The 13,377-nt window shown below is 38.9% G+C and overlaps 1 long non-coding RNA gene across 1 annotated transcript; it reads left to right on the forward strand.

The window, feature by feature from the left end:
* The first annotated feature begins 11,811 nt into the window (after positions 1–11,811).
* LOC138124265 (uncharacterized) lies at positions 11,812–12,574 on the forward strand. The gene is made up of 4 exons (XR_011157088.1): positions 11,812–12,002; positions 12,046–12,115; positions 12,173–12,286; positions 12,345–12,574. It is a non-coding gene; the product is annotated as an uncharacterized lncRNA (long non-coding RNA).
* Positions 12,575–13,377: the final 803 nt, after the last annotated feature.

The raw sequence follows: 13,377 nt of genomic DNA on the forward strand, positions 1-13,377 counted from the left end.
ACAAGGGTTATTTCCCGACCAGCTTAAAAAAGCAGCAGTGGCACCGATTTTTAAGAAAGGCGACGCTGAGGATGTAAATAATTATAGACCCATTTCAGTATTGCCCATCTTTTCTAAAATTTTTGAAAGACTTATGTTATCTCAAATCATCAAGTTCCTGGATAATAATAAACTACTTACACCCTACCAGTTTGGTTTCAGAAAGAACTACTCAACGACTTCAGCAATTCTCCATCTTACGTGCAACATTTTAAACAGCTTCGAACAAAATGAATTTTATCACACATATTTTCTTGATTTAACCAAAGCGTTTGATTGTGTATCGCATGAATTATTAATCAAAAAACTTTTATTATATAATTTCCACCCTGCAAGTACAAAATTTATTTTGTCATTTTTAAGTGATCGTACACAAATTGTTCGTACAAATGGGTCTTACTCAGTTGAAAAGAAGATTATCCACGGTGTACCTCAGGGATCTATACTTGGTCCCATTCTCTTTTTAATTTTGATTAATGACCTCCCAGGATATTTATCAAATAAAAATGTCACAATGTATGCCGCCGATACGACTGTCAGTAATAAGGCCAAATCTTTAACTGAACTGTTGATTGATCAAAAGAATCTTCTTACACTTACTGAAAATTGGTTCATATCCAACAAATTAACTCTAAATAAAGAAAAAACGATCTCTATAATTTTCACATTAAAAAACTATGCCACTGCAGAAACGTTTTCTAATGTTACAAAATACTTGGGGGTATTTATAGATAAACAGCTAAATTGGAATAAGCATGGTGATGAGGTGGCCACAAAGATATCCAAAAATTTGTATCTCTTACGTAACTTGAGCGATGTCTTGTCCCAACAGTATTTAAAAATTGCTTATTACGCTTTAATTCAGAGTCATCTACAGTATGCCATTTTGGCATGGGGTCATTCACCTTCGCGGCATAGACTGTTTAGGTTGCAGAGAAGAGCCATTAGAATAATTGCAAAATTAGGGTACAAGGATGACTGCCACGAATATTTTCAGAAACTCAATATTCTCACTCTACCCTGTCTATACATCTACAAGTGTCTAGAACATATTATAAAAAATCTTGATTCCTACCCTACTCTTGGTGCATTTCATGACTACCACACCCGAGCCGAAGCCATTAGCTTTAAAACAATAAGATTATCTAAATCCAAGGATGGTATAAATTATTTTTGCATAAAATTTTTTAACAAACTTCCGGTGAAAATAACAAAAACCATTAATGAAAAGATGCTGTTGAGTAAAATCAAATCATATCTTATAGAAAAACAATTTTATTCGTTTGAAGAGTTTTTAGAGAATAAATTCACTGATTTTACATGATATGGGTGCACAAAGTCTTGTAGTTGATAAATAATTTTTCTTTGCTTTCATTTTTGCTCTTTTACTTCTTATTAATTATAATTTGATGTACATCTATTATTATTCTTAGTTGAATTTTTTAGCTGCATTCTCCTATAAGTAGTTAAATCTAGTTGGTTGACGTGTGCAAATACGCTGTATCTTGGCATGAATAAACTTATTATTATTATTATTATTATTATAGTTTCAGGCATTTTCACAAAGTGTGGGCGTAATTTTACTAAAACGATTGAAACCCGTTGGACGATACGACACACAGTACTTTTATGCACTCCATAATCATCTCCAACAAGAATCTGAAATGCACCGGTTGCGTAGAATCGCAAAGCAATGAGTAACTGCTCAGCAGCAGATAACGAACGAGTCCTCAGTGTCATTGGTGAGATGTGATCTTCAACCAAGTCTATGATGGTCCCCACAGTGTTTTTGTAGAAACGATATCTGCTCCTAAACTCTGCTTCGCTGTACATTTCGAACGGACTTTTTCGTTCTCTAAAAACTCTGGCTGGCTGCACCGCCCCAACAAGTTCAAACAATTCTTCATCTGACGATGAACTTGAACTATCGAATTCTTGCAGCTCCATGGACCAAAACACAACCACCAATTTCTTGAAGATTTGGTCCCTGTTGTTAACCTTCCTAACAGCACACTTTGAAACGCAAAAAAAACACCAAAACACCGCAACCAAAACGCAAATAGATCCTCTGAAAGTTGCAAACAATCAAACAAATGGAACGTGTAACGCACGTGTAACGGACTAATGGTAACGGTAATTTCTTCGATTCTTCCAGAAGTGGAAGCGCGCATGTGTAGTCAAATAACTTAACGCACCTATTTGCCGCGTTAATTTAACTGTGCATTTTTGCTCAGTTAAAACTAAATTTTGTAGTTCAGAAACCCATTTATAATTTATCGGAGAGTTAAACTAACTGGACCAATAAATATGTTTCTAGCAACCCATTTGCTAATTTAACGGAGAGTTAAACTAACTGGACCAATAAATTTGTTTCTAGAAACCGGGCCTTTGTGAGGTAATGTGCAATAGTTCATTTACAATTCTTATCAGTGTTATACCTGGGGTATTTTTCTCCCGAAGATTAAATAAAATTTTTAGCAATGCCTCACACAAAAATTTCGAAAACTGAAACATCATCTTCCATATATTGGAGAAAAGCCATTAGTTAGCAAATAATTTGTGGTTGGAACAATGTTTGGATTATTTATTAATGTGAATTTCAATAATTTCAATATTTTACAAAAATGTAAAATATTTTCTAACCTAACTTTATTTCGTTAAATGTCAATATGAATGGAGAGACATTTCATGTGTCATTTTCTACACTTTAAAAATGTTGCAAACAACTGATTTCCCATACTTTACTTTGACAACTGATGTATGGACCGAAAGCAACAAAACTCAAAGCTTCTTGGGCATCACAGTACCTTTTCTTAAAAATATAGCAATGTCATCTGCCACAATTGGGGCCTTTCCTATGGAAGAAAGACATACACTTCTATTCAGAAAAAAAGCGTACACGTAGTGAGCACAATTTTGGCTAGATTGCCATATCGTAAACCTATCTTTTAATTGTTGTTACTTAGAAACTTGTAACAAAACCCGTGATGATAGCTGGATTTGATCGATGTATTCTTCAGAGATTTTAATGTGTATAAATGTTTTGCCTTATTTATTAGGCAAGTATTACCAATTACGACAAACACAATTCAAACTTTTATTCACAAATTTATGGAAAAAGCAAAAAGGCAACTCTCAACAATCTAACAACAATTTAAAAATTTATAAAAAAAAACAGTGTTCACACATTTGACATACATACAAAATGTCAGTAATACGTTTTCTTGGAAACGATTAATTAATATTATCCCCATTTACAGGAGCTCTCAATACGTGTACGCTTTTTTTTTGAATAGAAGTGTACATCTGCTTACATTTCTGAGGTATTAACAAAAGCTTGTCAAGAGTGGCATATTCCCCAAACAAAAGTTCTTGGAGTTGTTACTGATAATTAGGGCCCGGATTTTAGGCAAAATGGACTATTTTTATTTTTTAAGGCACATGTATGAAACTTGTCTATAAATGATTTCTGGCTTAATTAGAGTAATTAGAGCCATATTTGATTCTGCCTATTCGGCCTAAAATGCCCTTTAAATACCTATTTTACCTTTTAACTGCCTGAACATGCCTAAAATGACCAAAAATCAATTTCATTTTTGCGGTTTTTTCCCAATTTTCGAATTCTGGGAAGTTTACGGTATTGAAAATGTAAAAGTGGTACCTCAATAAAATTTACAATGCTTTATGATTTTAAAATTTAAGGAGATGTAATTACTGAAATGTACAAAGTGCAGTACAATACAGGAATTACTTTTTCGCTTTTACGGTTGGGACCATGATGTCAGCGGTAAATACTCCGACAATACCTAAGTACCACAAACCATTAGACTGGACTGGCATAAATTACAGAGTTTATCTGTTTGCCTCTGTTCGAAGGGGTGCAGGTATACGCGGTCTAATGTTTTCTGATACTTAGGTATTGTTAGAAGCTTTAACGTTTATAAAATGGTCCTTGCCATAAAAACGAAAATTAAAATCCCGAAGTGAAACAATAAGAGAAACCTTAAGGGTGTCATTTTCTAAAAATTTAAGAAATATAAAATTAACCATCTCCTCTGAAATTTGGTGGGAGACGTAAATATAAGCATTACAAATTTGTCATTTCTCGTTTACTTTATCTCCGTGCAGTGGTCGTGTTTCTTGTGAACCTGTTTAAAGTGAACATAATGCCGAAACAAAAAATTAGTTTACGCGAAAAAATATTACAGTGGACAAGCAAGAAAGATTTATATGAAATAAAATCAACCCGAGAAATGTTTTGTAAAGCTTGTGGTAAACTGGTAAGTTAAGCATAATTAAAAACATGTCATTTTATATTTTTTACTTATTTGAAAATTTTATTTTTTGTAGTTTATATGCGAAAAAAAATGTCACTTGCAACAGCATGAGCAAACGGCCATCCATAAAGAGAACATTATGACACCGCTTCGGCAAACGTTGCTGACACAGAACTTGGAGGAATCGGCAAATAGTACATTCAATATGGAACTTTGTAACGTCTTTTTAGCTGCCAATATACCATGGCACAAACTACAAAATCCTGCGTTTCAGAATTTTCTGACAAAATATTGTGGTAGAAAAATTCCGGATGAGTCTACTTTACGGAAAAATTATTTACCAAAATGCTACAAAGATGTATGAACATACTATCTTTTAATATTTAATTTAAAATTATTTTCACTTTTAGACTATTGACCGCATTCGGAATGAGCTGGATCCTTTTAACATATGGGTTTCAGTTGACGAAACAACAGATGCACTTGGGCGATATGTGGCGAATTGTCTGGTTGGGAAACTTTCAGAAGATGAACCTGGAAAATCTTATCTTTTGGCGTCTAAACAATTAGAAAGAACAAATCATGAGACAATAGCTAGATTCGTAAATCAATCTTTAGGTAAGGGTTTTTCACTTTTTTAAATTTATTTTGATTTAAAATTTCTATGCGTAGAAATCTTGTGGAGTACCAGAGTTGTTGCTGAAAAGTTTCTTTTGTTTGTAACGGATGGAGCACCATATATGATAAAATCTGGTAGACACCTTAAGGTGTTTTATCCAAAAATTGTGCATGTCACATGCTTAGCGCATGCTTTAAATCTAGTGGCTGAAAAAATTCGCTATCAATATGAAGATGTGGATAATTTAATTTCGAACGTGAAAAAAATTTCCGTTAAGGCACCTTTGAGAGTTGAAATGTACAAAGAAAAACTAAAAGAAATGCCACTGCCTCCACAGCCAATTTTAACACGATGGGGAACATGGCTTCAGGCTGCTATGTTTTACAGCGAACACTTTGATTCCATTAAAGAAGTAAGTATATAAAAGATAAGCAAATTAATTGATTGTTAAACTGTTTTTAACTACTCACAGGTTGTCATGTCCTTTGATGGAAGTTCTGCTGTTGCTATTCAAAAAGCACAGTCTATAATGAAGAAACCCGGAATAAAAAACCAATTAATTTATGTTCGCAGTAATTTTAAAATAATCTGCGAAAGTATTACTCAATTGGAAAAAAATGGGTTACCTTTAACCGATTCAATCAAAATTGTTGAAAACGTATTTACCTCCCTAAAAAAATCTCCAGGCCCTGTAGCAGCAGTAGCATTAAAAAAACTTGAAGATGTTACTGAAAAAAATCCTGGATACAAATTTCTTCTAGAATTGGCAAGAATTTTTAGAGGTGAAGATGTGCCGGAACATGACACCAAAATGGAAGAAATTTATTACAAATTTGCGCCCATTACCTCTTGCGAGGTAGAAAGAAGTTTTTCAAAATATAAGTCCATTTTGGTGGATAACCGACAATGTTTTAAAGTAGAAAATTTAGAGCAATATCTTGTATGCAATGTAAATACGTAACAATGTAAATAACTAACAAACTTGTAGTATTGTATATTAATTAATAAAAAATAATTAGTAAATATCTTGTTGTGTGTACTGTTACGATTTAAATCGCCGCGCGATTGTAAATCTTCGCGATTTTTCTAGAATGTTCTAGAATCCATCGCGACGGAAACGTACTCGGACTTCCGCCGAAAAATCTGCGCACAGAGGGGGTGGAAGCTATAAATCGGGGGAACCAGAGACAGAGCGGGGGATTTTTCACGACCTTTTGCCGGGAGTGTTGTCAGTGCCTGGGGAGAGTCAAGGGGACAGTGATCGAGTGAATTTGCAGGGCCGACGAGACGACGTAGTGGAGTTCACGAGGGCCGTTGGAGACGATTCGTCTAAGTACCACCGCCCACATCGCCAAGCGGATCACGGACTTCACTACGGAAGGTTCCAGACCGAACGCTTTTGCGGATCAGGATCTCGTCGAGTTCTGTCAGTCCAGGTCGTCCCCGGACTCACCGGAAGGTGCCGGATCTACCCACCAGCAAGTCGGGAGCAGTGGTGACACCCCAATTTTTACAGGCCGTAGCTTCTCAAAGTTTTCGGTTGTATTTTGTCACTCCGTCGAACTAATTGAGCGTTTGTATTTAACTATAGTCAAATTTCCATTGTCACTCATTATTTCGACGGGTGAAAAGTTCCATCAAATTCATTAATTTGTATATCGCGTTTAGGATTATAATTTGTTCCACTGTTAAAGTTGCAGTTTTATAATAAGGCGCGTCATTTCATTAATCGTACTAACTTAAGAAAAAAATTTCCTTATCAAGTCCGTCGGGTTTTTATATTCACGAACGATTATCAATCGGTGAGTGACCTCGCCAGGAATTGTGTATCGCGCTCACCGAACATTTTTTTGCGCGTGGTTCTTCACCGGTCCGTACCGGAGAAAAACATCTTAACTTCAATTTTTTTTTGGAGCGAAGGAAGACTTGGAGGACCTCCCCGCTTATGCGGGCGGCGTAGCCGAATAGCGACGTTACGTAGGACCAGTCGGCCTTCCTCCTTCGCTAAAGAAGAAAATTTTTTTTTACTGTTTCGCCGGTACTCGTTCGTTGAATATCTGGGACCCGGAGGACCCTCCGAGGAGTTAGGGTTATTCAATTTTGTACACGCCATAGGGCTAGTCAGGCTTCGTTGTTTTCTTTTTCATTTATATCATTATTTTCATTGTTTGACATCTGAATAAACGATTAGTTGGAAGATTGCGTATCATTTCCCGTACTCCGGGCTGTTCTCACCAATTTTTCAGCTTCGGTCGGCGTTTCTCGTGGTTCGCATTGTAAACCGAGTCGAAGCCACGACTTGTTCGTTATACCCCTGAACATTCCGGATTTGTAACCGGTAACAGGGTTGCCCAGTTTCTGGAGCGTAATTTATAACGTAACAATATTGGGGGCTCAACCGGGATTCATTTTGAATTTCGTGGGCTTCGGTCGTCGGTAGCGCGGCCCGAGAGCGCAGACTGAGGGTTGATCGCCCCGGAGAGCGGGAAAACATTTTCTTGTGACTTGTCTAATTTCTTCTTTGATTCTGTTTTCGTCGGGGGAAAATCACTGGAACCTGACTGGACCGCAACAACAACCCGGAGCCTGAGTGTGGAGATTGCCGATTAGTCCACGGGGGAGGAGTGTCATTGCCTTCGGAGTTCTCGGAGGGGAACCGAAGTTCGTCGTCAGCGAAGAAGTTCCGAATTGGAGGTTCTTCAGGGTGGAGAGCCGCAGCTGGCCATGGCTACGGTATTGGTTCTGTGATGGGGTTTCATTTTAGAGGTGCGCGCTTGCCAGTGGATTTGCCCGGGAGCCCGACCTTGAGCCCCAGTCACGGAGATTGTACCAAGGGTCCTCTGAGCGCAGCTGCCGTCTTCGTCCACCTGGAGAGAGGACAAGTAGGGCGAGGTATCAAAGACGACCGAACCTAGGGGAAGACTTCGTACTCCAGTGGTACCGTTGCTCACCCACGTCGGCGGACCGGTAACAACATTGTGTCACACCAGGTGGATTGCACAAGAAAGGAGTAAGTCGGAAAAGAAAATGGTGGTGAAAATATTTTAACGTGTTCATAGTAGTCGTCAGATTTTAGCAATTTCGTGTTTGTGTTGTCAGAGATTCACGGTCACTGGTACTCCGGAGTTTTCTTTTGTCGGGACTTGGAGTTTCCATTTTTTTTTTCCTTGTTGGATCGTGAATGTCGCCAGCGTCCTCGTCCATTTTCGATGTTTTTTTGCAAATCTTTGTCGGGAGGTTGGTTGGGAGTGCGGCAGGTCACTTTCGCGTTTTTTTTTGTATACACCGGTTCGGCTCGCCGTTGAAGAGCGAACGGTCGCGTAGTCAACATCTGGGGGGCAACAAGTGAGTCGTTGCGTTTTTGCGTTTTCCATCTTTGTCTGGTTGTTGCGTTTCGTGAACCCAAGGAGTTTCTAGTTCGCAAGGGGCGAGCGTTGTGTTTTCGGACGTCGTGTCGTCAAGATTGAGGACCCGGTGGACGGTAGCGTGGTCGTCGACGTGGTGCGCGGACGGTCCGGGGCGAAAGAAGGAGAATCGTGGTGAGGTTCATGTAGGGTCGAGTGTCCTCAGGAGGGCCGAAGGTTGAACGGTCGGGGAACTCGTCGCCATAGCGCTGCGGCGGATTTAGGACCTCACGCACGGAAGGCCGAGAGTGGTTGAACGCGTTGATGCGGATTTGGTTCCTTGCTCTTGCTCTAGATCTTCGCGCCTTCCACGCGACGAAGAAGAACTTCACCCGTAATGTCGTACCGTCCCGGGAAATAAGTCGGTTTTTGACGACGAGGTCGCCGGTTTTTCTTTTGGATTTCGTAGCTCGGGGGAACGAACGCACAATCATCGACGTGGGGCGCGGGCGAAGAGCGCGCCGACGGTTTCCAGCGGCTATTTCGAACTTGACCCACCAATGTTGACAGTCTTCAGGGTTTTCGTGTGTTGTTTTGAAATTCGTGCTCGGTTGTGGTAGCAACGGCTACACAGCCGCACATGGGTTATCAGTTTTGCAATTCTTTGGGTGGATGGAAGGGCGAGCGGAGGTCTCTCTCGGGGTAGCCAGACCATCAAGGCGCTCAGGAGTAAACCCCAAATTTCAGGGCAGTCCAGCAACCGGGTCAATTTGCACAAATGCCTATTGTTTCAAGCCGCTATATCGACGTGGCTGTCGGTTCCTTCAGATACGGTAAAACGGACCCCTTATCATTCCGAAACTAAATTTCAGCGGCTGCGGCTAAATAGCAGCAAGGGGTGTGGGAGAGTTTTGTTATTTTATGTTTGGGTTTTAAAGTTTTAAATAATTTGCATACGATCCTTCTGATCGCGTCAGTCTGGCAGGACTACAAACTGCTAGGTCTGTTCCAGAGACCTGGGGCTTCACCCCGAACAGAATCATCTACTGGACATTCATCTTGTAAGGTAATTTAACTCCGTGGTCGAGTTTACTACGTTGGGGGTCCACCAGTTTTCTCTATCGGTTCACGGTTTGTAAAAATTTCGCCCAGCTCAATTTTTATATTTTAGGGGGGGTCGCGTGTTACGATTTAAATCGCCGCGCGATTGTAAATCTTCGCGATTTTTCTAGAATGTTCTAGAATCCATCGCGACGGAAACGTACTCGGACTTCCGCCGAAAAATCTGCGCACAGAGGGGGTGGAAGCTATAAATCGGGGGAACCAGAGACAGAGCGGGGGATTTTTCACGACCTTTTGCCGGGAGTGTTGTCAGTGCCTGGGGAGAGTCAAGGGGACAGTGATCGAGTGAATTTGCAGGGCCGACGAGACGACGTAGTGGAGTTCACGAGGGCCGTTGGAGACGATTCGTCTAAGTACCACCGCCCACATCGCCAAGCGGATCACGGACTTCACTACGGAAGGTTCCAGACCGAACGCTTTTGCGGATCAGGATCTCGTCGAGTTCTGTCAGTCCAGGTCGTCCCCGGACTCACCGGAAGGTGCCGGATCTACCCACCAGCAAGTCGGGAGCAGTGGTGACACCCCAATTTTTACAGGCCGTAGCTTCTCAAAGTTTTCGGTTGTATTTTGTCACTCCGTCGAACTAATTGAGCGTTTGTATTTAACTATAGTCAAATTTCCATTGTCACTCATTATTTCGACGGGTGAAAAGTTCCATCAAATTCATTAATTTGTATATCGCGTTTAGGATTATAATTTGTTCCACTGTTAAAGTTGCAGTTTTATAATAAGGCGCGTCATTTCATTAATCGTACTAACTTAAGAAAAAAATTTCCTTATCAAGTCCGTCGGGTTTTTATATTCACGAACGATTATCAATCGGTGAGTGACCTCGCCAGGAATTGTGTATCGCGCTCACCGAACATTTTTTTGCGCGTGGTTCTTCACCGGTCCGTACCGGAGAAAAACATCTTAACTTCAATTTTTTTTTGGAGCGAAGGAAGACTTGGAGGACCTCCCCGCTTATGCGGGCGGCGTAGCCGAATAGCGACGTTACGTAGGACCAGTCGGCCTTCCTCCTTCGCTAAAGAAGAAAATTTTTTTTTACTGTTTCGCCGGTACTCGTTCGTTGAATATCTGGGACCCGGAGGACCCTCCGAGGAGTTAGGGTTATTCAATTTTGTACACGCCATAGGGCTAGTCAGGCTTCGTTGTTTTCTTTTTCATTTATATCATTATTTTCATTGTTTGACATCTGAATAAACGATTAGTTGGAAGATTGCGTATCATTTCCCGTACTCCGGGCTGTTCTCACCAATTTTTCAGCTTCGGTCGGCGTTTCTCGTGGTTCGCATTGTAAACCGAGTCGAAGCCACGACTTGTTCGTTATACCCCTGAACATTCCGGATTTGTAACCGGTAACAGGGTTGCCCAGTTTCTGGAGCGTAATTTATAACGTAACAGTACCTACTTAAAACTTTAAAAACACATTTTTTAATTTAATTAACCACAACTTTAAGGACCTAGTATGGCTTATTTTCAGTTTTTAAGGGACTATTTGCAGTAGTTTAAGGGACTATTTTAGGCACCTATTTCCGACTTTTTAATTGCCTAAAATCCGGGCCCTACTGATAATGGAGCAGCAAACATGGTGAAACCATGTGTAGATACATTTGTAAAAAACAGGCATATTAGATGTTTTGCCCACACTCTCAATTTGATACCAGTGCAATCATTTGAAAAATCTCCAGAGGTTAAACTAATATTAGACAAAGTACGAAAAATTGTAAAATGGTTGAAAAGCAGTGTTCTGGGAGCGCATTTGTTCTAAAACTAAACAGGATGTTCAAACTAGATGGAACAGTACATACTACATGATTGATAGATTTTTGAACTGAGTATTTATGTTAATAATATTCTATTAAATAGCACTACAGGACCAGATACGATAATGGCTTGTGAAATGAAAATTCTTAAAGAAATTAAGCAGCTGCTAAAAGCACTAGAAGTAAAGTAATTCCAATCGACAATGGAATTAACCACCAAATTCAATGAAGATGTCTCAAAAGATTTCCAAAATATACTTATGAGTGAAAAAACGTTTATATTTCACTGAATCATTATTTGCTTTTTATACCTTGACAACGAGATATATTAAGTAGGCTATAATACTACCCTAGGGCGTATAAATCATAATGCCCGCTTATTATGCCCTCTCAAACAAATCGTCATATTGGGTGATTCAAAATGATTGTGGCCAAGTATGGCAACTATGTACGAAAATGTATGTGACAACTGGGTAGGGTAGAGTTGATATTTCTTTGACAGTTCATAGTCGCGCAATTTTGAAAACTGTCAAATCAATGTGTAATCATGACCACCTTCATTAAACTATGTTATGGCTATCCCAAATGTCGAAAAAAAGTAAACCAAATGATAAGTCGATGGAGATGAAGTGGCGATATCTATAGTCTATTTTTTCCTGGTAGGCGCGTGCGTGCGCATTTACAAAATCCTGCAACGAAATGCGACTTTCCTATTGGTTACTTTATTTTTCTACTTACACTAGAGAAATGTGCAATATTACAGTGTTCTGTACTGTCAATCAGGTCCAAGCTGCCATTTTTGTTTCATCGTGTCTTAGTTTTCCTTTCATGTTTTGTATGTATTTTGTGTTGTGTCCGTTAATTTATTAAAAACACAGTTCTTAGTTCTTAGAGGTTAAGAAGTTTTTATATGTCAACAAGATGTCTTAATTTCGATCACCAAACGGCGTAAGTTGGATTTATGCTAACATCAAGTAACAGTTTTTTATTAATGCATATTTATAGCAAATTTCTCACAAGCCGAGAAAGAAATGATCGTTAAAGTATTTCGTGGGATCTCCAAGGATTTTGCCGAGTTAACCAAGACGGATCAAATTGAAAAAACTGCAGATTATACTGGTATTGATTTCTGAGTTTTTTTTTTGTTGTATCACAGCTTGATTACTTTGTGTTGAAGGTTGTGGATTTAGAACCATTCAATGATACTTGGCGGAAGAAAAGAAGTGTGGGCAATTACAGGCACCGAAGAAACCTGATAGGAAATGGATGAACATCAATTGTATCTCATTCGAAAAACAGTGCACTCATTTTTCTCTGCAAACAGAATTCCTACAATTGATGCTGTGTACAGGGAAGTGCAAAACAATGAAGAAATTCCAAACATCAGTCGTTCTAAGCTTTATCATGTTTTACATTGTGCGTAGTTTTATGATTAAGACAATTGTGAAACCAGTTTTAGATAATATTTGCCTAGAGAGAACAGATTTAGTTAAAAAGATCCTAGCACTAAGTCATAAACCAACAAGTAGAAAGGTGTTGAAGATATAAATGTTTTCTTATTTTTGTAGCGTTATTACCATTTTTGTTCTTTTATTTTTAATTGTTAAACAGTTTCTTCCTTTTAGTTTGATAATATTTATAATGTTTTTAAACATAATAAGTACATTTTTTCCCACCATGACTATCAGTTATTATCTATACCGGGACATTTTTTTAACTCTGAACATAGTCCATACTTATTCCCTATGTTCAATTTTAAAAAACAGATCAAACGTATTGTGAGTTGCTATGTAACCAACTATACCGAACACCAGAGATTTTGAAATAATGTTAAAAATTGTTCCGATTGATGGAATTGGTCTATCATGTGTTGCATTGGAAATGTCACACACATTTCTAATGCTCTGATTGGCATAGAATAACTACATTATGTGTATTTCTTCTTCAAACAACTTGACCATTTTGTTAATCTCTCAAGTACTTATTTTCGTTACCTTGGTTACGTGATTACATACATGCATTGACCTGTGTTTTTTAAAACTGAACATAGGGAATAAGTATGGGCTACGTTCAATGTTAAAAAAATGTCCCGGTATATTAATACGTGAAGGAAAACCTTTGTACCCCTTTTTAAGGAAAATGGACGCACGGAGGAGTGTGAGATTTGGCATAGTTAAAGTTTATGTGGAGAAGAAGTGCAGAAAGATAAA

Source organism: Tenebrio molitor, chromosome 1, assembly GCF_963966145.1.
Source record: "Tenebrio molitor chromosome 1, icTenMoli1.1, whole genome shotgun sequence".
In the NCBI taxonomy this organism is placed as follows: Eukaryota; Metazoa; Arthropoda; class Insecta; order Coleoptera; family Tenebrionidae; genus Tenebrio; species Tenebrio molitor.